The 25,953-nt window shown below is 46.8% G+C and overlaps 1 protein-coding gene across 6 annotated transcripts in view; it reads left to right on the forward strand.

Annotated features, from left to right (window-relative positions):
- The window catches only part of BCL9 (BCL9 transcription coactivator), a 56,679-nt gene that overhangs the window by 17,343 nt on the left and 13,383 nt on the right, over positions 1-25,953 (forward strand). For 3 of the 6 annotated variants that reach the window (XM_039713191.1, XM_039713196.1, XM_039713195.1), the window contains exons 1-2: positions 9,711-9,818; positions 24,641-24,723. The gene's annotated coding sequence lies outside the window, so the exon portion shown is untranslated. Of the gene's footprint in view, positions 1-9,007; positions 9,027-9,710; positions 9,819-10,693; positions 10,809-24,640; positions 24,724-25,953 lie in introns of those variants that run through there. The other 3 variants (XM_039713192.1, XM_039713193.1, XM_039713194.1) reach the window with 3 other exon arrangements.

The following is a 25,953-nucleotide window of genomic DNA, read 5'->3' on the forward strand; positions in this document are numbered from 1 at the left end:
ATTTACCAGGTGTGAAAATCATATTTTGCCATATGAGGATGTTTGCTCTCTCAAGTGTATTACAGCGACTGGGGTTCCTTTTTTTTTTTTGTTTGTTTGGGTTTTTAATGCTTTGTTAAAACTACAAGATATCATTAAAGATTTATATGTGGCAAATGTGTCCTTTTTTGCAGAGTGTTTCCTTTTAGAGACCTTCACAGTATTGATTTCAAGTAGATTTTCCTCCTCTGTTTTAAAACATTTCCTTTGCCTATGGATTTTCAGCATTACTCACTGGAGCTGTGTGCAGTACATTCCCCAGACTATACTATCAAGCCAGAGTCCCTTACTGCTGCTCTTCAGGGACCATTTCTGGAGCTGGAAAGACCATTCCTTTGCTGTGTTCACTCAGTCCTGCGCAACTATCCTGCATCATCACATCCTTATTGCTCCAGGATGTGCATTGTCATCTAACTGAGCCATGGGTCTGTTTTCACCGTGTGCCAGTGGATCCCACGCCTAATCTGGCAAGAGCCTTGAGCTGGCCCTTCCTTGGACTGAGCGGTGTTTGTTGGGATGTTTTAGATGTAAAGGGAAAACAAGCTGTGCAATAGGGAGATGAAGAGACTGGAGTGGTAAGCAGCTGACATTGTGAGGTCGTTTGGTTTTGGTGTCAGCACTGCATTTCTCAAACTCATCCTTGTGGCCACTAGAGTGGGGAACTGGGTTTTCTTTTTGGAGAGGGCAGAGGACTCAGCAGGAAGGCTGAGAGTGCTGGCCCAGATCCTAGAGGAGTGAGGTACCACTGCCCTTTCAAGGAGCCAGGTGGTGTCCACCAGCCATTTCTGTGCCCCAGGATGAGGCCCTGGGGTCCGTGTTCTGCTGGTGGCTGAAACGTCTCAGTGAGGGCCAGCTGATGGTGTGGGTTCAGCCATCCTTTGGTGGATTGTATCTGTAAGATGTTGAAGACTTGGATTCAGGCCTTAAAGCATCTGGCTTATGGAATTTGGCTTTGTTTACTGTAGTGTTATAGCCTTAGGGCCACAGAAAGTGCAGCTTTATTGAAATCATTGGAGTTGTGCTTGCTTATGGCAGCAGGGAGCTGGGGACGTGGTTTTTTGGAACATGTTGCCAGGAACATAAACCCTTTTCTTTGGGAGATACTTTGTAAGGATGACTCAAGTAATGCCTGGGAAACATTGTCCTAATGGAAACAAAACTGTTGGAGTGATCAGGTCTCAAAACAACGCTTATTTCTTCCTCACATCTGTGACTTTCAGAAGCCACCATCCTAAGGCTCAGTTCTTCTCTCCTTCCTCATTATCATCCTAGTTTTGAACATCATATACACCACCAAGAGCAGGAACACCCAGGGGACTCTTCAGTCTCTGCACATGGGGAAAACAAGGACTTGGAAGAGGAAGCCAGCTGACTTGCATGGGATCTAGGCAGGTTGAAGTAGTGTCACTGGACAAAGTAGCAGCAATCTGTTATCAGATCCTAAAGTGGAAGGTATCTGTGCTTCAGCATTTAAATGTTTACAGGAGATTCTTGCTACACTCTTTGATGCTGGATGCTCAAATAAAAGCAATTACCAAAAATACAAGTGATTTCTAAGGACAATGCACACAGTATTACCTGCATTTCTTGCATGCTGGGTGGACTGCTGGCATTAATTTTGTGTTGGTTGGACAGAGAGGGCAGGCAAAAGATGCAGGTTGTGTGTAGGAATAGCCCATGCTGTAAGCAAGTCAAGGGACAGGGAGTGTGCCATCAGAGTTCCATTACCCAGGCTGGTCCCTTGTGCAGCACCAGCTCACTTGTTAAATGGATTCTCTGAAATAAAAGGGTATAGATGGAAAGAAGCATGCTGTCCTAGGTGTCTCTCAGGACCTGCAAGGCAGGTATTGTCAGCAGATGTATTCCTGCTGGGGAATAGCCTGGTATGATTTAAAATAAGCTGGCAGATTTTGTGCTCAGATGGACTGGGAACATTCACACAGTCTGTTATTGCAGTTCAGCTGTGAGAGGCCAGCACCACTAGCAGAGAGGGACTAACAAAATGTTTGGGCAGAAGTATGTCCAGTCATGACATCTGTTGCTAAAGTGGTCCACAGTTTGCACCATAAAAGTGCATAAGTAAAAATGGAAAAGAACAAGAGCAAAGTGTTTATATAGCTAAGCCAAAACTCTCAAGTGTCCTCTAATAATGAATAGTCCTGGTTTTGTTGGTATTGTTCTCTATCATCTAAGACCTTGCAGATCTGAAAGCTGGTGATTACTGCAGGAGAAAGTCAGCACCATACTGATGATAAGCCAATGTCTAATCTAAAGAGCAAGGGGGGGAATCTGCGTGTTTTCTTTGGAGGCATCTCTCTGTTTTATGTAATTTTGGTATAACACCTGAAAATCAGTGGCTGGTACTTTTGAAATGTATTTCTTTCATCAAAAGCTGTTTGAAACAACAGGTTGCACCTATCCATTCAGTCTAAGCTCCCTTGACATTTTTAAATGACAGATAATGAAAACTATCTTCATTATAACTCAAGCAATTTCATCAGACTGTCACCAGCAAACAATGGCAAACTAAAGACTGAACAACCCTCAACTCTACTCTCCTAGGTACCTGTGCTAGAGTACGTGGTGTCTTTTCAGCTTCTAGGAAATATAAGAGGTGATATGTCTGCTGGGGAGGGTTCTGTGTTGCGAGGCATTAGAGGTCAACAGGAACATGTTAAAATCTGTCTGGGAGCCAGTGGTCAGATGGCTTTAAAATGAAGCACAAATGTGAGAATGATCGTGGGTGAGAGACATGGCTTATCTAACTGAGCGCTGAATTCTGCACTGCCTTCAGTTTATGAATGGATTTAAAGCATGGTGCCAAACAGACCATATTGCAGTTGTCTAATCCTTAGGTGACAGAGGCAGGCATGATTGTAGGCAGAGCTGCATCCAAGAGGGCTCATCAGAACAGCCCAGTCAGCCTGGCATTATTGCTACCTGATCTGTGGGAATCGGTCCAGGCCCTGGATCTGAACTGCCGCAGGGAAACCTGGTTGAAGGAGCAGCTGTTGTGGTATGGTACTGGCTTATCTTCCCCTGCCTGTCCCTCCCCAGCCAACATTGCTGCAGGCTTGCCTGGGCTGAGCATCAGTCACCCAGTTCCTTCGCCTTCTTGCCCAACTCCCCACTCCCCAAATTTATAGACTTAACCAAGCTACCCCCCACAGTTAGATTAGAGGGAGAGTGAGAGCAGAAGGGGCATTTCACAATAAAACATAATTTCTACAAGATGGCCACAGTACGGGAGAGGCTAGCACCAGGGAGTGAATTATAGGGGTCCGGAGAAGAGAGAGGCTGTGGCAGAAAGAGGATTGTTATTGGAGGACACAGGGAGGAAAATGACGGAGATAGAGGGTGTAGATAAATAGTTAGAAATGGCTGCAGCGGTGTGATTTGGAAGGAAAATCAGTCACTATTTCAGTCACCAGTGGTGATCAGTTTAGAGAGCTGAGTGGTAAATTACCACTCAGGCAGGTTAGGACTCCAAGAACACCCGTGACCCTGTGAAATGCTGGAGAGAGAAAAGTTGCAGTAACAGTGAGTAAGACTCAGATCTCATCTAACTGAGCATGAGTATCTCAAGGTGAAATAGCAGAAGGAGAGGAGGCGGGAATATTGATTTCTGCCTCGCAAAACAGACAACAACGCCTACTTTTTCATAGCAAGGATTTAACCATTCGCTTTAATGGGCCAGTCTGCGGTACAGTGGGGGCTTGGTTTCTTTGGGCAGTCTAGAGGGGAATTCATGCTGAAGTTGTTTCTATTTTTTCGTAGCCTTGAAGGAGAGACATGAGCGAAATTTTACCCTTAAAGAACTCTGTGCTGCCTGTAAGGGCAGCATGAGTGGAATCTGTCCATGTTGCTGGCCTGTTGTGCAGCAGGCGGGTACCCTGAGCAGCTGGATGCTGGAGGAGCAGTGCTGGAAGGCACAAAAAGCCCGTTATGTCAGGAGAGCTGTTGTATGTGTTGGCGACAGATGACTTCTTCTGTCTGTCTGAGGGCAGACTTAGCCTCCTATTTATCCTGTGAGAAGGATGCTTCTAGTGAGAGGTGCTTTCTTCATCTGGTCGTGGCTTTCTCAGAAATGTTGCTTTGGGAATGAAATTCTGTTTGCTTGGTTTTGCACCATGGAGGTGCACATGCGTGCCCTGGCGCTGTGGGCAGGCAGCACAGAGAATGTGGCTGTGTGGCTCTGTAAGGGGGCTTGGTGGCTTGTACCGGGCTCAACAGGTGGCTGAAAGGAAGCAGGAGGTGAGTTTGGCAATTTTGTGAGCTGCTGCCATGTCTGTTCTCATTGGTGTCAAAGATGCCCATACACATACAAAGAGAGTGTAAAGACATGGCTGAGAATCTTAAAAGGCGCAAGGATCAGGCAATTCTAAAGACTAATTCTCCTGGTAGCAGTTCCCTGTAAAGCATGGAGACCATGTGGTGGAAGCAGTATTCCTGTGCAATCATTGGTTCTGAAGTCTTCTCTGTGCCAAAATTTCCCACCTTTGTTTGGTATGAATTCATATTTTTCATGTGTTGCATGAGCATATGCTTCCCCAGATTCTGTTTACCTGATTTCCCTTCTGAATCAGTATCTGTTCTCTCCCTCGTTTTCTTCTCCCTGGTTTTTTTTTTTTTTAATCATAGGAGATAGAGCTGAACATTTATCTCTATGGCTGCGTGATACTTGCCTCATACCTGCTTATTGACTTGAGAAAAGACTTTCTAAATAGGGCAAGAGCATCCTGCAGCTGGAATCTTCTAATACACAGGATTTGTTCATCACATCAGAGTTTTTAATGGGAGATAATGTCTTCAAGCAGGCAGATTAACTATAAGTCTCTGTGGATGTCCAGAAGAATATTTTAACCACAGGCACAGTCCCATGTTCCAGCCCAAACCTGATTAAGGCTCAGATTGTTTGGGTGCTCTTGTGAACAGGAAAACACAACATCAACTGTTTCTCTCTTTTCAGTGCAGACAGGAAAGCGAGAGCAGGGCCTTTCTTGCCCAGGTGAATTTGCCATCATCTGCACACTGTTGCCTTGGGGTGATGTGCAGCCAGTGCTGGTCAGATCCGTCAGCCAGTCTCGTTCCCAGCACAGCTCCATGCCCTGTGCAGCCAGCCGGAGAGTAGTCATTGCTGTAGGTGACTTGCAGGTAGTTTTTCACCAGCAGTGGGGACAAAAGTGGGGTTTGCATGTGTGTGTGTTTTGGGGGGGATGTGTGTGACTCTGTGTGGAGATTGACATTGGTGTGAGTAGAGAGGCATTTCCCTCCTCTGGGAGGCTGTGAAGTCCCACCCACGATGGGATGCAGAGGGGCTGTTCACACAAAGTATGTTAAAAATATTCTCTGGTGGTTTGCAGGATGGAGGCTCAGCAAAACTGAGGAGACTCGGGTTAATGTCTAATACTAAAAGAAACTGAACAAGAAAGAAAGCCACAACAATCTCTCCCCCTCCCCCAGGCCTGATTTCCTAATCTTTTAGGAATGATTTACAATAAATAAAAGATTTTCTGAAAGAAGGGTTTCTTTCCAAGTTAACAATAGATGTTAAAGTACCCCTCCCTGTGGTCCTTTCCCATTTCTTTCACACTGTCCAGCTTTAGACTTCGTCCTGCAGCAAGATTCATGAAGGCAACTCCCCTGTGCCCATGCAGAGAGATCACGGCGGTATGCAAACCATAATCACCTGGATTCCTTACAGAAATGGGTTGTTTCCTTTCGAGAAGGCTCATTAGAGCATGCAGCAGTGTAAACCTGAAAGCTTGTAAGAAAATGGTTTCATAGAGACTGATCTCTCTTGTCCCACAGCTCTTCTGATCATTTACACGGGAGCACAAAAGAGGGCAAAGAACCGCCAAACCTAAAGCAAACAAACAAAGCAAAACATCCTCCTAATGGCGTGTGTTCTTAATTTCCAACAGTGATGGTGTTTTACACCCACTTTGTGCAGGTGTACACGAATGCGGGTCGGGAGGCAGTGTAGAGAGCAAAGCTCTTAAGGAGTTAGTGGAGCTTCCCTGCTGGAAGGTTATAATCGCACTGAAAGAGGGAAATCTTGCCTCGGCAGACAGGAAATATGTGATGCAATTTCAGCGCAGAGTTGCTAGAGATAGAATAGCCCATAACCTAACAACAACAACAAAAATTGTAGGGAACGCTTTGCATGGCCCAAATGTGCCATGTCGAAGCTAATAGCAAGGGATCCCGTGACTGCAGAAGCAGCAATGTACTGGCTACATGGTGCTGGGTGCTGACATCCTTTACCTGCAAAGAGAAGTGCCCATCCGTGATCCTGGGTATAGAGACTGCTGGCAGATTCTTCTTGCTGCTGACAGCTTCCCTTGAGGCAAGGTTTTTATAAACATTATTGATTGAAAAGGCCCAATCTACTGTTGTGATTGAGGTGAAAGTGTTTCACGTGGAATGACTGCATGTGTGGTTGGAGAAGGCTCCACTTCAGACAGTCGATGGTCAGGAGCAGGGTGTGACTTCAGAAAAGGGTAATCCCCTTCACATGCTGAGGATCCATGTCTCCATTTCACCTTCCCTCAGTCCCATCTTCAAAAGTTCCTGTTTCTCAGATGTTTCCACCTCCTCCAGTTGTGCCAGTTCAGCTGCTTGTGGGGATGAAATCTACATCAGGGCTGGTCTGGTGTTAAGGTTTTGTTCTTGTTAGTAGGGCTTTTAAAAAAAAGTTGGATCGTTTAAACAGCTCACCTATGCATGTAGCTACATAAATAGTTTAACTGGCACAAGTGAGCGGCAATAACAGAGAGAGCATGGCAGGATCCTCTAAAACTGGGTCTGCTGCAGATGGAACAGTGAAACAGAGCCACAGCCCTACACGCTCTCAATGTTATTTGCATGAGTAGCTCCATTGTGCTTCAGTGGGACTCTACTTACACATGTAAAATTAAGTGTTTGCAGGGCCAGGCCCTTGAAGAGAATAAAAGCCGCGATTGGGGTGTGCCATGCTCTGAACCATGTACAGAAAGTGTCATGCAAATGTATTTTGCTGGCTGGGCTATCTTGTCTGATCTGTCTGCTCCGAAGAGCCAGAGCTCCTGTGGCAACTTTCCTTAGGCTTGGTTTGCTCTAATGGAAGAGGGCCCTGCTTTTGAACAGACGGGCTGATCTCCTGCCCTCGCTGCAACAGGGAGTTGTGAGGAGAGCGTACACAGTGTGGTGAGAGCTGTAATGCTTCCAAGATGTTCTTGGATTTGCCAGAGTGCTCTAAAGAGTCGGGACAGCTGGTTTCTCTGGGGCAGCTTTTATGAGCTTGGCCAAGGGAGGGCAAGGCCCCAGTACAGGGGGCTGCTCTTGACGGTCCCACCATCTGCGGCCCTGCTACCTGAAATCCCGACTTACAACCAGTTAGGATCGTTTTGGAGCCTGTTGTTGTCAGTTCCCATGATAAAACCCTTCAAGGACAGCCTTGGGAATTCACTGCCGTGGCGGATTCCCAAAGGTGGTGGGTGAAGCAGCAACTTAACTCTTGAGAGTGAAGCAAAGCACCTTGATCGCTGCTCTCCGGAGCCCCAAGGAGAGGAAGGAAGAGACTTAAAGCCGTTGGAGGGGAGAGGCTTGGTGTGGTTATTTGAGACCGCTGCCTGCAGAGTTGCACAGTCATTTATAACTGTTTGAAATGTGGGGGGATGGGGTCGGGGGGATGGGAGGGGAGTCGGAGGAACCACAGCATCTGCAAACTAGTAGCATTTTGTGCTCGTTTTCCCCGGTCTAACTCCTAAAGGGACCAGGCAGCGAAGTACTGGGTTGGAGGAGGGAGGAGAACGAAAACGGCAGTTCGCTAACTCCATGTATTTTATCACCGCTGTTCCATGTGTCGGGATTGGGGCACAGGGTAGGATTTTCAAAGGTACCTTTGGAGAACAGAAGTTGGGTGCCTGCCTTCCTTAGGTTCCTTGGAAAAATCCCAGCCTCTACTGCCCAGGGCAAACAACTTCCTTTTGAGCAAACCAGGATGGGTTCCTGGTGTCGGTGGGAGTGGGACTGGATCTTCTGTGGGAAGCACTGCGAGGCACATTCTGTTCCTTGCACCGTGCTGGGTTGCCTGGCGTGAAGGACAGAAGGAATTGCAGGTGTTGCACTAAAAGAGACCCGCATTTAAACATGGGCAAGCTTTAAACATCGTGTAGAGAGAGGAGAGTGTGGAGCCGATGGCAGCGAAGGTGGTGGTTCCAGTTTCCACCGACGCTTCAGCTGTACGAGGCGCTGGCCGCGATCGCTGGAAAGATGCAGGTGGGGCTGGCGTCAGTGGGTGGAAAGACTTGTCAGAGACCAGATTTCCACCTTCGGGTCGTGGATCCTGGGAACTTGTAGCCCCAGGGACTTGTCTGGAAAAGGTGTCAGTGGGCTGAAAGTCGGTCCAGCGGGAAATGCTCCGGGTCTCTGGTCTGCAAACCAGAAGGGACTGAAACCTCACTGCTAAGAAGTATGTCCCTGGAGGAAGAGTATCTATTTGGGGTAAGAGGTGATAATTAGCTACTGTTGCAGTGCTCAGGAAGCTGTAAAGAGTTCTTTAACAGTGTTTGCCAGTGGGCAAGGACAAGGGGAGGAGAAGAGAGGGACAATAAGAGAAAAGGGGATTGAGGGCTGAGCAAAGAGAGGAGATGGTTTTATCTGCCAAGAGCAACGCCCAGCGTGAATGTTGCGCTAAAAGGGTCTTCTTCCAAAGACTTGAGTTACTCAAAAGTGGGAGTTGGACAAAGAATGGGTCGTATGAGGATAAAGGGGGAGGGAGGACACTGCATTTCTGTTCACTGATGTTGTATTGGCTAAACAGGTTATTCAGGCAGCGCGGATAAGCAAAACTGATCCGCTGACTTTCTCTGTTCGGCTGCATCGGTGTGCCACCGGTGGCTTGGAAACCTCTTCCTTACAGCCACGACATCGCCCATTTTAAGGACATTTTGTGGAGGTGAAGGAGGAGGATTAGTGGATGTTGAAAGCCGCCTTTTCACAGAGTAAGTCTCAGACTGAAAAGGGCGGGGGATTGCTACAAATCTTCAAAACTCTTCACTGCCAGTTTGAAACCAAACTACATTGATGTCTAATCCCCCAAACACGGAGCATTTGTCCAGGATGGGGCCCTTGAGCATTTTTAGGAGTTGATAGGTTGTGTCTGTTTGCCATTACCGCCTGGTCCCTCCCTGTTCAGTTCCAAGCTGCGGCTTATCCCGGCGCTTTCCCTCATCACAAGAAAGCCCTCAGGTCGCTCTGCGGGTGGGCAGTCGGGGTGCTCAGCCCTCGGCGAGGAGGGACGCGCTTCTCCTCCGCTAATTCCCCCCGCTCCTCAGAAACGTGTGTGGAGGGGACATGTGCCAGCGGGCCGGGCCGCTCCACGACGCTCCAGCGGCTCCCCCGGGCCGTGCCATCGGGCGATTCCCGGTGGCCGTCCCCGGGTCCCCAGAGGGCGCGTGGAATCCCGCTCGAGGCGGGGGCACCGCGGCACCGGCAGCGGAGCGGGGCCTGGGCAGGCGGGTGCCGAGGAGGGCGGGCAGGGCACCGGCTCGGGGCCGGGCGGCGCCATGCCGTGTCCCGCATCCCGGATCCCGCGTCCCCTCAGGGGCCCCGCGCGCCGCTTCCGCTGAGGGGTGCCGCCGCTGGGGGGGGGCGCAGGGTGAGGGCGGGCCCCCCGCGCGCGCCGCGCGCGGGGAGCGGGGGGGGGAGGCGCCGGCGGACAATGGAGCCTGTGTGTGTGTGCGGGAGGGGGACGGAGCCGCCGCGCCGCCCCCGCCGGCCCCGGGCTGAGCGCGGTGAGTGCGGGGCGGGCACCGGGCACCGGCACCCGCGCCGAGTTCGGGAGTCGGGGGGGGTCCCGGGGGTGCCCCAGAGGAGGCGGCGAGGGGAGCCCCGGGGTTGCGTGGGGTGCCTGGGGGGCTGTGATCCGTGGAGGGGTGTGTGGGGAGCAGGGGATGCGCTCCGGGAGCCGTGCTCCCTGGAATGTGTGGGGAGCCGTGCTCCACGGAGGGGTGTGTGGGGCACGGGGGATGTTCTGGAAGCTGTGCTCCGTGGGGAGCAGGGGATGCCTGGAGGGTGTGCTCCATGGAGGGAGGTGTTGGGAGCAGGGGATGCTCCAGGAGCTGTGCACAGGGCACAGGGAGTACTCCGGGAGCTGTGCTCCTTGGGATGTGTGGGGTGCTTTGGGGTGCGCTGGGAGCCCTGGGGGTTGCGCTGTGTGGAGCGGCGCATGGAATGCCGTGCCTGGCGTCGCGGGGCAGGGGATGCCCCGGGGGCTGCGATCTATGGAGGAATGTATGGGATGCCACAGGGGATGTGCTGGCAGGAGGCATGTGTGGGCTGCCCTGGGTCGCGGCGTGGTGCACGGGATGCTCCAAAGAGCTGTGCTTGGTGGAGGGATGTGTGGGATGCTCGGTGGTGCGGGGGATGCGCTGGGGCCCTGGGCTCTGTGGGGTGCCCTGGGGCCGTGCTCTGTGGGGGCACTGGGCTGTGTGTGGGGCACTGGGCTGTGCTCTGTGGGGTGCTCTGGGCTGTGTGTGGGGCACTGGGCTGTGTGTGGGGCACTGGGCTGTGTGTGGGGCACTGGGCTGTGTGTGGGGCACTGGGCCGTGCTGTGTGGGGTGCCCTGGGCTGTGTGTGGGGTGCCCTGGGCCGTGCTCTGTGGGGCGCAGCACTGCGGTGCTCTGCGCTGCCCCGAGGGGTGTGGAAGTGCCTTCGGGCCGTGCTGTGGAAGAGGAGGACGGTGTTGGGTGGATTGGAGAGGTGGTTGTGAGATTCCAATCTCGGTGAGGGGCTGGGGCATAGGGTGGGAGGGGCTGTTGGATTGGGAGTCAAGGCTGTCCCGGGAGAAAGAAGCTGGTGTAAAAGTGGGGCGGGAGCTGCGTGTGTGAGCTCTGTGGTTGGGCTGAAGTGAGGGGCTGGGGCACAGGGATGTAGGGAGTGGGATGCACTCCCTACAGAGAGGGTGGGAGAGAGTGTGTTCCCACACACATCACCTGGGACGTGCCGTGAGGAAGGGATGGGGGCTGTGGTGCAGGAAGCACCACGAGCTGTGGGCATCTGCAGGAAAAAACGTGGAGAGCTGGGTGAAGAAATGAGTATGAGGTTTGCTGGGGAGAGTGGTACATGGAGGGAAGCATGTGAGGAGTTGGGACTTGAGTCATTGTAAGAATGAGATGTGGGAGTGGGATTGGGGAAGCACTGGGAGCCAGAATATGAGGTAGCAAGTGCTTTCAGCAGGAGGGAGGTGGTGCACATGGTCATGAGGGAAACTGTGGGGCTCCAGAGCTGGGGAGCAGTGTTGGTAGATGAGGGGAGCAGGAATCCAGGGAAGCTAAGCCTGTAGTATCAAACTGGTAGGTGGGGTACCAAGTGTGGGAAGGGATCTTGTATATGGGGATTGTGGGGAAGAGCAGTATCTGTCAAGGCAGGGGAAATGTGTTTATTTGGAAGGATTCCTACTAGGTAGAGGAGAGGCTTTGCATGTGTGTGCATGAGAGGGAGTCTGTGCTCTGGCTGGCTGCAAAAGGGAAAGAGAGACTAAATCTGAAGTTTCATGAGGCTAAGTGTTAAATGATGATAAAAAAGTGAATAGTGGAGACCCCAAATGCTTAGGGAAATGGTGGGACAGGTGGATGCTTGCAGGCAGCAAGGCTCCACTTCTAGGATGAGAGAGAACCCTGTATTTCTGTGTTGTCCAGCTCCCTGTCCCCAGGTTCCCTGTGTGGCCAATGGGTCTAAAGAGGCCTCTGAAGATGGAATGTTTGGGATGTGGAAGGTGGATTTTACTCAGGGAGGGTAGACAAAGCATGAGGAAACAGATGGGAAGAATCTGATGCGACAGTCAATTGTGGGTTGCTATTTGGGTGTAAAATATTAAGGTGGGATGATTACATGATTAGTGCTTTAATAGTAAACGACATGAGAAATCAGAAAATTGTCATGCAGCAAAGAAAGAATGAAATAAGTGTCAGATGGGAAGTGGTTGTGGAGTGTTTCAAAGCCCACCAAGGCGAAAGGAAAGATGCTTTCATTCTTCAGATGTCAGACCTAACATGGACTCTGAAGCTGGTCTGGAAATAACCACAAACCTCATTTTTGGGGGAGGAACATCAAATCTTGTAGCCCTTACCTGGTAAAGTAACACCTTCTCCTTGTTCTGGGCAGAGAAGAAAGGCTTGTGCCAAGTCAAGTTTGTCTCCTTAAGCCTCCTTGTTGGTGACTGGATGATTTTCTGTCAAAACACAGTTGGAGGAAGCGGGGGAGACAGCTCTCTCTGTTTTTAGGGGTTCCAGTAACATTTTTATTTTCCTGGAAAGTATTTTGTCCTTGGTTTCTCTGTGAAAAGCCCACACAGACATTAGATGCTCTGAAGGATCCTTAAATGTATCAAGCTTTAAAAGCATGAGGAGAAAAAGTGGTGCAGATTATTTTTTTTCTGTTTTGTTGGATTATTTGATCAGTGATTGCTCGAGATACTACAATAACAACCTTTGGAAAGCTAGGCAAGGCATTATATGAACTCAAATGAAAGAATTAACATACTTAACCAGCTTTATTCCCACTTCTGTTTGTTTACCTCTCTCCTGCTTGCTCTGAGGTCCGTCATGGCCGATGTCTGGCTGGTGTTACAGGTGTGGGGAGCTGATCGGGGCACACACACACACACACAGAGTGTTTTGTGTCCATCCCGCGGCAGAGGAGCTGTTCTTGCAGCAGTGCACACGCCTGCTTCCCATGGCACAGGGATCTGCTTTCTTGCCTGAGCTACAGGGGTTGTTTTCCTGAGATTTTATAGCCATTTTGGACAAGTTGGCATGATGGCTCTGTTACGCGGTGTGGATTTTTTTTTCTTTTAACAGCGATCTCCAAAGAGATTATTTTTAATGAATGTGTCCTTTTTTTCTTACTCAGTGCATAAAAATGGCTCAAGGGCTCATATTCTTTCCCTGTCTCCCTTGATGGCCTCTCCTCAAACAACAAAAGAAAGGCATCTTTCTTTTTTTGACTTGGAGTTAGCAACGATGTTAGTTTTGGGATTTTGGAATTTTCTCAGTGGGGCAAGTGCGTTTTTGTTTTGCTTTGTTTTTAAATCTGGTTTTTTTTGGGTCGGGATTTTATTGTGGAGAGGGGTCTGGGGATCTTGGGTCTCACTGCACTTGTGTGAACTCTTAACACCTTAATTGAAGGGGTGGAGATGCTGAATCACTAACAAAGACCTCCTTTATCCAAAATGTTAATCAATCATTGACGTTAAATAAGTGTGAACAAAACCAAGCAAAAAAACCCCCCACCCTAAACAAGTTTTTGTGTAAGTCCCCCTCCCATTCAGCTGCTCATCTTTGGTCAGGTTAACGTGATAAATTCTTTTGGGGATGCATTTTGTGCCTGTGCACTTGGTTTTTGCAGTGTTTGGTAAAAGTTCTGTTTATGACTTCCAAGTGTAGTTTTCCCAACACAGATTATTTAGCTCCTAGATGTCTAAAGAGGTTCTGGGAGAAATTGTGATTTGCTCTGGTGTGTGGGAGTAGCTGGACTATGATAGTAGTGTTGTGACCATCTTTTTGTACACTGTTTTTTGGTTTTTTTTTCCTTGTTTGTTTTGGGGAATTATTTTGCTTTTCTCTCTTGTGATGAGTTAATTTGTTTATTGGTCAACACAGTCTTCTAAGCTAGGCAGGACCTGAATGTTAATGTGGAGGAAAATAAATAGGTTTCTGGTCATACAACCAGAAACTTTGTAGATCTCTTCTGGATATTATGACTACAAAGGGTGTGGACTCTTTCTTCCCTGTGCTTTCCCCCTCCTTCCCCCCCCATCTTGCATTTCATCTTTACAGTTCATGTGCTTGGATTGTTTTCAGTTAGGGTTAGTGCACAGCCAAACTGCATTTGTCACCAAATATCCAAATATAGAAACTGAGGCGAATGTAAGCCACAAGGCTAAAATATTCATATACTACAGCTTTTCTGAGCAGTTTATATGTTTGATGTGGATAAGAATGGAGTACCTTTGATCCATGTTTCCCAGCTATTCAAAGGCTTGCTACTCTGCAGCACATTGACTTCCCATACCTATTTCTACATGTTTCTTCCTAGATGTTGTTTTTTCCTCTGAATTCTTGACATGCTGTGTCAGTTCTCTTGCCTCACAAACTGTGCCTATGGCTTAGGAATTTTGCTGGTCTTTTATAAATTCAATAGGAAAAAACCCCAACCCCAAACACCACCAACAACTCTATCCTGTGAAGCAATTACACTCAAGTGAGTATTCAAACTAATTGCATCTTAAATGTGAGCTGTGCTACCTTGCAGAGGTTTTTCTTTTCTGCTTTGTAGAAGTTTGTCAGAATTTCTTCATAGCAATGCAGGCAGCCTTCATAAAATCCTTCTAACTCGTTTGTGTGGCCTTGGACTTCACAGAAATCTCTGCCTCCCCAAGGTCTGTGGTCTGTTTACATAGATATGAAGTCCTTTAACCCAGCAAGTTTTGCTGTGGGCTTGGATTTCCTGCTTACAGGCTCTGCTGGAGTCCCTCTAGTCTTCCTGCTGGCAAAATAAAGGTGTTAACTCAGTTTTTCAGAGCAATTTCTGAATGGAAGGAGATTTCATTGCCGAATTTTTGTTCAAGCACTGCTTTACCTATTGAATTTAAAAGAGCTTTCCCCTATGTACCCTTATTTGTCTGTTAGGTTTGGTTTTGTTGGGTTTTTTTTACTGCTTTAAAAGTTTAATTGTTTTGGAGCTTGACCTCCTTTGTAGTAGGGATTATACAAGTCCAGAAGAACAGGAACTTTATTCATAATTAGGAAGTCCAGAAAATCTTGAAGAACTTGAGCAAAAAACAAAATCGATCTGTTGGGAAATTTCCGAAGGGCTGCCTTTAGGAACATGCAGGGTCATAAACGCTGGTTAGCAGCAATAGGTGACATTTAATGTGCTGAATCCAAGTGTTAACTTTTGATTTATGTTTTTGAAGAAGCAGGGGTGTGCTTTGTGACTGCACCCTTACCTGTGGGCCGAGCTGCTCTCTGTTCCCATTCCTCTGAGCTCTTCCTTCAGTGCTAGAGCTGGGTTTGGAGGAGTCCTTGGTGCTCATCTGTTTTGACTCTGCACCACCCTGCTGTGTGTGCTGGTGCTGCTGTTTTGGAGCAGCTGGATGCTGGAACGGATCAGGGAGCTGGATTAGAAGTAGCCTGGCAAAGAAACGATGATACTTAGCCTGCCTCAGTTTGCCAAACTGGTTTGTCGTTTGGCCACAGGCACATCAGACAGCGTGGTGCAGGGGTGGCAGTAAATATTGGTACCAGCAGTTCTCTAAGCTGGCATTGCTGCCAGAAGGAATGCTCATCTAAGTGTATCGCTAAGAGTCTGCTAAACTTGCTAAACGTTTTTGACACCTGTTTGTCTCAGCTTCCCTTGCCTGAGAACAGTTCCTCCAGCTTACCTTGTTCTTTTTGCCAAAAATCATCTCTGAACGTGTATGCAAGGTATCAAAAGAGAAGCCCTCTTTAAGAAGCTTTAAGCAGGGCCAACAGAAGAGTGTGGTGGCTTTGCTATGGAAGAGTTTCTGCTGCCTCAAGACTTTCTGATGATACAGAACATGTACTGTAAATTGACGATAGACTATTTAGTATGGTTGCAATTAAGCAGTGAAACTCATGCTGTGAGAATCTTGCTGAGGAGCAAGAATTCAACAAGAGTTAAAAAGCATCAGATGTCTTTAAGAATATGAAGAATATTCAATTATCGTAATCAGTGGCAGTAGAAATTTTGGAAGAGGTATTAAGCCTGTGGTCTAAGGCTTCTTTTTTATTCTGCTCTAGCAGTTGTGCTTCTATATTGGGAAAGGGAGGGATGGAATAGCCTGTTGTGCCTGGGTTTGCAGCAGTATTCTCACACTCCTCTCTGGAAACTGGATTCAGAACCAGCATATGAGATGTGCCAGAGGCTTCTGGTTGGATCCTGGTGAACCATCCTGAAATCTGGTCTGAGTTACTAAACTGTGGCTATCATGAAGTGAACTGCTGCCTCACAACTTTTTACATTTTCTTTATTCCTGCTTCTGTGGGTTGTTCTTACATATTCTTCTGCAGAGTTGAATCTGAGCACTCTGGTTTTGATCTACTTTGACAACACTAATTGAATTTATTTTAAATACTGTTACGAGATTGCAGTTAACTATAGCTGAAGAATTAATGTTATCTCTATAGAGAGATCCCTTTTTTTCAGAGAGACTTAAAAGCAGAAGTGGGATTTTCCTTGTTTGCCTCCAAGAAGATGCTTGTGGAATAGGGAAGGGAGATGAACAGTGGAGCTATAAGGTGGTTGGCCTGTTTGTTTTTTAAAGCCTAGGCAGAATCAATGAAATCCTTTCGAAGGAAGGGAAAAGTGCCTTTTATCACTGACATGATTTCTTTCAACAAAGAAAGATGGAGCAATGTCCTGAGATTTCACTGAAAATTGGGTGCTGTAGTCTTGAAAACAATGCTGGTTTTACGTGCTCCTTGGTGGTACAGTTGATGGCATAAAGAGTGGATGATGTACACAATAATTTAGCTGCATATGGAATCGAGGGAGAGCTTGCTGTTTTCTGTATTGAGTGCAGAGCAGTTGTGCAGGCACAGATAGCCACAGAGCTGCCTGTTCAGCTCCTAGCACTGGCAATTACTCTGAGCTGGGTGTCTTGTTTTCATGGCTGTTTGGCCTCTTAAGAAAGCAGTGTCTCTGTGTTTTTCCTCCTTGGCTTTCTGGTGAGGCTCTGCATAGTAGCAGAGCAAGAGAGCTTTAAATCACTGACCCACCTTGTCACTGATGGTCTCCGTGTTCCTGTGGTTGTCCTCTCTGCCTTGTGAACAAAGGGTGCAGATATCTGTTTTACCTTATCAGCAGGGTGGCTGGGGCCCATGGGCTCTTTTAAAGCCAGGGTTGCTTGGATTTGGTGGCAAACTTGGGAACAGAGCTTGGCTCTTAATGTGCCTGTGATTTATCTACTCGACCATGTTACTTACGCTCTACAAATTGCTTTAAGTCTGTGAGTCTGCCTGTGTACGTTGTGTCAAGCTATCTGTGCCACCTTTGCAGTGTGTACACAGTTGTGAAGACCTGAACAAAAATTCTGGTTTAGTGGTTCACTGATAAAAACACTGGGTAAGATCAAGCAGTGCAGACCATTTTTCAGGCTGCTCAGAGCTCTGCTGTCTGCATTTTACTAAACTGACTTCTTCAGGTGTCTTGATATCACTGTTCCACTGCCTGTGAAATGGCAGCATTTTATCTATGTACCAATCTGGATTTGTTTGAGGATTGATTAGAAATGTATTTGCAGTGTAATATAAAACCAAGTTGTAGCCTGCTGAGGTGAGCAGCCACAGCCTCAACAGGGACAGCTGGTACAATGGACAGTTGAAGCAGTCCTATGTATGGAGAAACTTTTGATGGTGGAATGGAAGTTTTCCACCACATTTTATATGTATGTATGAGAGAAAAAAGTAAAAAAAAACTTCAGGTCAAAATGATTTGACAGCTCGTTAGCAAGAAAACGCTTTCTTCTGCCTCTTGAAAATAATAATTTTATATATATATGCATATATACAAAAAAATATTTAACCTTCTTGTGGTTGGGGGATAGAAGGTTGAAACTGTCAGGCAAATAGCCACCATCCAGCAGAAATGCTTCTGAATGCTTTAGTGAAAGCCAGCTTTGATTTGACAGTTATGAGGCTTTGAAAATAGCGCTGTGTTTATACAGCACAGTAAATACTTTGAAGTGCGTTAGGCTGTGCTGTACATGCGTGGCTAACTAGAGGAATATTAAATGCCTACATCTTGTGTTGAGTGAGGGAGGATCCTGCAGCAATTGGAACTGCATGCTCCTCATACTTTTAGAAGATCGTGTCAAAGCAGTACATTTGATAATAGACCTGATTATACAATTGCTTAATTTCTTGTCAAAATAACATTTTTACATGCAGTGTTCTGAGATCTTTGAGGTGACCTCATGTTATTTATCAAATGTCAGTTTTTCATCCCAGCAGCTTTGATATAATCATGTAGCATCGTGGAGTACTGTGTACATGCAGTTTTTGCTTGCTGGAGTTCTTTGAAGTGCCTTACTCCTTAGAAGAGTCATTGCTGTGTGGAGGATCCTGCATTTAATAACCAGCAAGCCAGTATGGAATCACTGCACTGTGTCACTGAGGGTCGTGCTGCCTCTCACATGCCTAATGTGGGTCTAAAAGCAAAGGAGTGAGAGGTTCAGGGCACCAGGGACATGCACACCCTGGCACATATTTTACCCAGCAGTGAGCTGCAGGGGATGTAGTAACTCTTCAGCTCTGCTCCTGTGGGAATGCTGGGTTTGTGGTGTTGAGCTCTCCGGGTGCCTGAGAACAGCAAGAGGGCTCGTGCAGAGGAGCAGAGCAGAGGGATGGCTGGTGGTGACAGTCCTGAACGAAAACTGGTCTGGCAGGCACTGCTGGAAGGTAGTGATGCTCAGGGGGGCCTTGGGAAAGTGCTCATTTGGGAGGAGAGAGGCCAGAGAGCTGAAAAGGTGAAGGTTAACATGAAGGAAGGTGTATGGCTCGCCCCCAGCAATTCCGACTGGTGTCGTGTGTCATGTCCCCTTGCAGCAGAGTGGGGAATTACTGCTTGCTGTAGCACTGGGTTTTTCTCAGAGGAGCTCTGTCCTGTACTGACCCATCCCAGCCCCACTTAGCTTATGAAAACTGACAAGATTGCAGCCCAAGGAGTTTCGCCTGAGGATTGCTTCTTATCTTTCATTCTGGAAGCCTGTTGAAGGGATGCTGAAAGGGACGGAGAAAGCACTTGGGTTTTTTTTCTGTGCTGAACTGATTAGTGACTTGTTTCTCCCAAGCCTTTTGTTTAAGCAGTGTGGTGTTAATATTTGTAGAAGAAAAAACTGCTGCCTCCTTCGTCCTGTCTCCCCAAACAGTATTTCAGCATATTTTTCCCCAGACCCTTTCAACAGATTAGTTTCTAGAGAATGGCCTGCTGGCAAGCTTGACACAGGTGTCTTTTACCTGTGGTTGTTCATGCTGATGTCCCTATTTAAATTTTTGAAAAAATAAACCCAGAGAAGTAAGGGGAAGGAGATTGCCTGTGGCTTCTCCTAACTCCTGAAGAGTAAATGAAGTTTTGACAGAAGCCAAAGCTATGAAAGCAGGACATAGAGAACTCTCATTACCCACTGGACTCCTGCATGCAATGCTGACTGATGCTAAGGCTATTAACTGCTAACATGACATGGAAAGCTGCAGAAGACTGTCACATATTAGGGAAATACCATTAAAATGTTTCTTGAAAAATGCCTTATTGCTCGAGCTTTTGATCTTTATCAATGTTTACAATAGCCGGGACTCCATGGCAGCCCGGCTGCTGCTCAGGTAAGCTCCCTCCACGTAGGGAGCTCCAAACTCCACTTGTAAAGTACATAGACTGCTCCCAGCACTGCTAACAGAGGTGGAGCTGGAGTGATGTTGGCAGCTGCTCTGGAGCGCGCCGGGGCTGAGCTGAGGTCAGCGCGATGTCGTGACAGGGTGCGCGACGGCGTCCCCGGCGCCCCGGCTGGCCCGCACCTGCCAGCGCCACTGCTGCTGCTGCTGAGGCTGAAATGGCAGCAACACCGAGGGGAAGTGTTCAGAATGTTCCTGTACAGAAGCAGATAGCTGTAGCTTAGGCTTTGAGGGTTTTTTTTAAAGAATTTTTCTTTTGGCTTTTTCCCCAGACTGATTTCTGGAACTGTGTCAGAATCTGCCAAGAGCTTGTTCCAGTCCCAAGTGAACCAAGTAGTTCAAGTGTTTTTTACATAATAGCAGATGGGAAATTGAAAAGCTCTCAGTGTTTGTCTGTGTACACCTTGAATTTGATCAAATTGACACCAGTGTCCGTGAGTGTTTGTCTCCTCCACTGCTTTAGGGAAGGAGTTGTATGGAGTCAAAAGCTGTCTAGGAAAGCCATGCATCCCTACTGGATTAATAATGCACTGAAGTGTTGTTAAATACATTAAAATAAACCTTAATGGACATATAGTTGTCTGTTTGACAAGAAGTGTTAGTGTTGTTCACAACTCTTGAAAGTTACGCTTGTGAGAGTAGCGGGCAACATGTCTGTTGCAAAAGACTGTTTTAGAATGATTTTTTAAAGTACCTAAAAAGAGTGATTACTTACACAGCCTTTATATCATGGCTACTGTTGATTATCCATTTACTTGTCAGAAGGAAGAGAATAGTTGCTAGAGATACCATTTTCTCAGAAAAGGGGATAGTGACATGAGAAACTCATAAAACACTTAATTCTCTGAGCCTTTGAGTAGGTATTGTGCTTTGTCAGTGATTGTCTTCACTGTGCATTTTAAGGATGTAGAGCAAAAGGTTGGATTTTCTGTAGCCTTTGTTGTTTAGCATGGACAGATTTGTTCTTTGGGAAAGATCCCTGTCTGTGGTGATAGGGGGTGGGGGAAAGTATGGGAGGAAGGGTGTCTGTACTGTCTTATTTCAGAGGTGTGGATGGGCAGGCACAGGTGGGCTCAGCAGAGCTGCATTATGTGACTGCACCCTCCTGCATTTGCATGGGCCTGATTAAATATTCTTACAGTTTCTGGGAGGCTTATGCTGTGGTCCTAAATTCTTACAAGGGAACTTCTCTCCATGTAACAGCATAGAATCTTGCATGCCCTTTCCCTGTCTGTGTCTGTTGCTCTTCAAGGTGCTAATTTTAGGTGAGTCTGTTTTTGCTGAGCCCCTTTCTCTGTGCTTCAGGGCTGGAGGTGGTTGTGGGCAATAACCTACTCAGTTAGAGTTTAACAGAGATGCTTACACACCTCACATGCAGAAGAAGGTATTTTCCCTGTGGAAGTTGCAATGCTGCCTGGTGGGAATTGTGTAGTCCCCACATTCATGTCACCTAAACTTAATTTGCTACAAGTTCTTGATTATTCTGTTTATTGAGAGTAATTTCTGGTCTAAAACCGTGAGCATAGAGATAATGCTGTGCAGACTTTGGAATAGCAGTGATTTCTCTGATGTGGTAAGATGGAATTCTCTGGGACACTGTGAGAACTTGTATATCATTTTTTATTGTTATGACATGAACATAGGAAAGTTCAGGGTAAGTTAGGACCATCAAGAAATTGATGACTGGCTGTGAGTTGCTCTCTAATCACCTTAGATGAACAACTTATCTCTACCTACCCTTAGGTATCCAAGTTACCTATCTGAAGGTACCTGAGGTATTTTCTGCCCTTGCTTTAGAAAAAGGGCACAGGGACCTGGCAGAAGATGGCACAAATATATTTAAATAATCATAAGTCTGTCCATGCCTTTGCCATCAGTCAGCACTGCCTCCTTTGTGCCAGTACCAGTGAGCACGTGGACACCTGGTGGGATGAAACAGGAAAGTTGTCTCCTGAATATTTTCTATATCTTCACAAGTGCAGGAACGGATAGAGTTGGATAGGCTTATGCTTGTTGGAGTTGCTGTCCTGGGTCTGGTACAGAGCTGGTGTGCAGAAGGTAAGGTTGCATTTTTGACAGACCTGTTTGAATGATGATGAGTTCAATCCTAGTAGTGTGCTTTATCCATTCCTGGAAAAGGATGAGGAGGACAGCTTTTGCTAGGAGGCAGAGACAGATTTAAAGGTGTATTTATTAGCCCTAGGTAGGGAGCCCTGTCTAAAAATTAAGACTGCTTCAAGGGATTGAAGTGTCTTGTGTTCCTCTGTCCTCAAGTGTCATAGGGAGATGTATGGGGTGTAGAATATTCATTTAATCTATTTGCTTTTACATAATCTTAAGGAAGTTAGACAGCTCAATAAAAGCTTTGAATAACACTTCCTGTGTCCTCCTTGTTTGCCAGTCGCTCTCCTTATCAATGAGGTGTGTAATCAAGTACTTTATTAAACAGCAGCTTATTAAAAAGTAATGTGCATCTCAGCTGCAAGTGTGTAAAATAAGCAAATGCTCAACATAACTGGTAAGTGCAGCACGTGATGAAAACCGGTGGTGGCTCTTGGGTGTAGTGGAGTCACCTTTTGCCAGTGCAGCTCTTCTCCCTCTCATGTGGTTGAATGAGGGTCGGAGAAATTGGAGGTGCCCTTCCCAGTAGAAATGTGCTGAAGGAGCGCGTTGGCTGATTCACTGCCTTGCCCCACCTCTCAGGTCACACAGGGAATCCACTGGTGGATGCACTCACAGAAGTTTGCTTCCTGGTGGCTGTCAGGATCGGTGTTTGCTAAAGTATCTCCTGCTGCTGCTATTCTTGGTTCCTTCTAAAGCTTCTGTTCTTCCCTTATTCCACTCTCTCTCCTTCCTTACCCACTCCACTGTCACAGATACAATTCAGGGTGCAGGCTCAGCTTGCATTCAGAGTTACCATTTATTTTCTGCAGTAGCAGGTCTCCAGCCTTTTTTCTTTTTCCATGCTGATTTTGGGCTCTCACCACCCTCAGTCCAGCAGACACTCACAGTCTCAGAAAGGCCATGGGGAAAATAGCAGTGTGCTCTTTCTTGTATGCAGAGAAAGGTTTCTTGCCTTTAATGCTTCATGTCACAGTCAGGCCACAAGTCTGATACTTTTATCTACTTGGTATGCCTTTATTTCATCTCTCCACATTCTCCTCCTCAAAGAGAGAGAAAAGACTGAAGTGAATCAGTGATAACTGCAGCTGTTCCTGCTGGAATAGCCATAATGCTGTATACCTCCAAGTACTTGACCACTTGTGACTATCAAGCTTCTTCAGCTTAAGGCCATAAAATAGGAATTAGCTAGTTTGGGTTTTTTTTAAACCTTCTCTTTGCAGTACAGTAATATGGTGGCTGGTTTGTGGAATTACAGGGGTGGTCAAAATATTTAACTGAAAGGTAGACTAAGACGTGCATTTGCATCTTATTAGTTACTCTGTGCTAGCTGCTTTGTGTGCATGCTCTCAGCCTTTTGCCCTGAAATTCACTGTGAAGCAAACTGCCTTGTGCTGACAGGGCTAAGACCGAGCAGGTGAGCAGCAGAGATGGGACACTAGGGAATGGAATTACAGTGCAGTAACTGGGTAGCCTAAAAGATGGATGGTGCCCCTCTTGCAATCCTGAGCTATGGTCTGCAAGGATGTCCTTCCTTGCCAAGCTGGGATTGAATTTTTCAAGGAATAGAGCTCTGAGCAATGTTTGTGACATATTCTCTCCATCCTGATGTGTGCTGGTGTTCACACGCTTTCCTCTTCAAGGGAAAAGGTGATTTCTGTCCCTGCTTTGGTGGAGGTGTGTCAGTATTGGCACTGGCACGGCTTAGCCTGTATTGTTTCGTTGGGTGGGGTGGGGGAAAGGGGAGAGGAGATATAACTGGGTAATTGGATTCAGGGATGATTGTGCTGCTGTGGTGAGTTTTACTGGATGAAGCAGCTTGTTGCGATAGGTGTTTGTTTCAGCTTCTGTCTGCAGGTGTGACTTGGCTAGATAAGGATGGTCTATCACTTGATGATTTCATTGTTTGATTTGGCTGGACTGGGTGGAGAATGTAGCTGCATTGTTTGGGACTAGCTTTGTAGTTTGGTTTTGTGGAGTGGATTACATGGCAGCACATTGCTACATTATTAAGGTGAAGCTGCAGTAGATAATAGTTGGAGGATGTTGGAGGGAAGAGAATATGCACAGGCTTTCACAATGCATAACTAGTTGAGCCTCCAGCTCCTGTGTTTCTGTCAGGAGATCTGGTCAGCAGAATGCATTGGGATTACACCGAAAAATGTTGGTAGTGGTTTCAGTTTGCAGTTGTACTTTAACTGCAAGGCTGTCCATGCTGTGTAAATAGCTGAGAGTGCTCTGAGATACCACACTGGCCCTGACAGTGTGAGTGTTGTCTGGATTCATACTGTCTTGCAGCCGCTACAGTTTTCACAGCGGGTGAGGGAGAAGCTGGCAGGTCACTGCTGGTTTTTTTACTAACCTCAAATTTAGCAGTAAGCTGCTCTTCAGAGCCTGCGTTTCCTTGGATTGCTGAACTTTCAGGCACTTAACTTGCTTTGGATTCCCTTCCTCCTGTAGGGTATGCAATGATGCGAAGTAGGAGCTGCCAGAGCAGTAGATAGTGCTTCCTCCCTCTAAAACCTGCCTGGTTTTCCCCTAGATGTGATTGCCTGCCTTTACCTGATATTTGGTGTTTCTGTTTATACATTGTCTGGCTGTGGAGGAGGTTGCTTGTATGAAGCACAAGGGTTTGGCAGGAGTTGCTGGGCACATTGTGAGGGGAAGGTGAGCCTTTGAAGAGAGATGGGTGCAGAGAAGGAAAGGTGACATGTCCAAGCTTTGTGCCAGCTTCTCTAAGCACAGATGAGCTCATGGGAATCCAGCTGGCTAAACTTGGGAGTGCTAAAGCAGGTCTGCCCTATTTCCCTCCATGGGCAGCATGGATCTTCAGAGTCTTCCAGTCTGATGGTGCCTTCTTGGCTCAGCCTGTGCTGATAAATCATTCAAGGCTGAGCAGAGGCTTCCCCTTGGTGGTTCAGAGCAGCTTTTGATTTCTCTGCTTCTGTGGTTGAATGCATGGAAGGGGTGCACAGCTTGGCTGTGAGTTCTTGTTGGTGAAACTTTTTCTCCCCTTTTTCCAGGTGACTGTTTTTTGTGAGACAAGTGGTTTGCAACTCATGGCCTCCACGATGAGTACTGCAGTGTCGTGACACCAGGGGTCTTGGTAAGCTATTTGTTGGAAAAATAAGGATCTACATTATCTCCACAAATGCAGTTGTGGAGTTTTGTCTATGCAGTTTGAATTAATTTAAAACCATCCAAATTGTAGGCTGCAAGCAAGTGGGGTGGGGCTACATTTTCACCTGTTCTCACCTCCTCTTCTGAGCTTGTAATGATAGTGATGTGGTTACATGATCAACCAGGTCAGGGGGAAAATCCAGCTGAATAGAAATTTCTGTTGTTCCCCTTGGGTTAGTTCCCATTCAGATCTTTCCCTGATGTGGTGAGAATGAGTAGCCAGCTGAACCATCCCATTTCTTTGCAACCTTTGCCTGCCTTACCTTAAAACCATCCTGAAGATACAGCCTTGGATGTAGCTTTCCAAAATGTCTTGAAAAGTGGTTCGACCATTCACTGTCACTGACCCTACCTCTAATTTTAAAGCAATGATACAGGCTTTGCTGTGGCAGGCAGATTCCAGCTGCAAAAATACATTTCTCTAGAGCTTTTCCATTATTGAACCCTAGATTCCCAGGCATATATGTGTTAGAAGTGCATTGAGAAAAATCATGAGACATTCCATTTCACATTATAAAAGATGGTACATTCCCTGTGTGCAGAAATCAGAAGCTGAGGAAGTTGAGTTGCTGTTGTTCCTCCAATGAATATATTGATGTATCCTTTATAGCTCTCTCTGGTAAGAATGAATTTAAACTGAAATTGGAAAACACAGTTCCCTTACACAACACATCACTTTTAATATATGGAAGATGTGTATATAGAATAATAAAAAGGTAAGGTTAAAAAACTGGGGGGTTCTCCTCCCACCCGTGGGTGAAGTACTTGAAAGTTTGGTGATGTCAGGAATACCATGTAGCCAGTGTGATTGTGATTCTTCTCCTCGTGTTTTCTCATTGCACTGTGCAAGACTGGGACCCTTGAGACAATTCTCATCTTGCAATAAAAGGTAACATAATGTATAAATATCCAAATGGAAAAGCTGAGGATTAAGCAACCAGGATACTTAAGTTTGTAACACAGGCATCTATGTCCTGCTGTAAGCATCAAGCTCTGCTTGCTTTTATGCTGTTACTCCTGTTCTTATTTTTTTTAACCTGGAATTCGCTGCATTTTCAGTCATACCTTCACCTTAAGTGAGGGTGCAGAAGTTTCACAGAGTTCCACTGACTTTTACAGATGTGTCAATCTCTTGGAAAAGCAGAGTTGGGTGCTG

The sequence above is a fragment of the Passer montanus genome, unplaced genomic scaffold (genome assembly GCF_014805655.1).
Source record: "Passer montanus isolate IOZ18808 unplaced genomic scaffold, ASM1480565v1 scaffold28, whole genome shotgun sequence".
Classification (NCBI taxonomy): domain Eukaryota; kingdom Metazoa; phylum Chordata; class Aves; order Passeriformes; family Passeridae; genus Passer; species Passer montanus.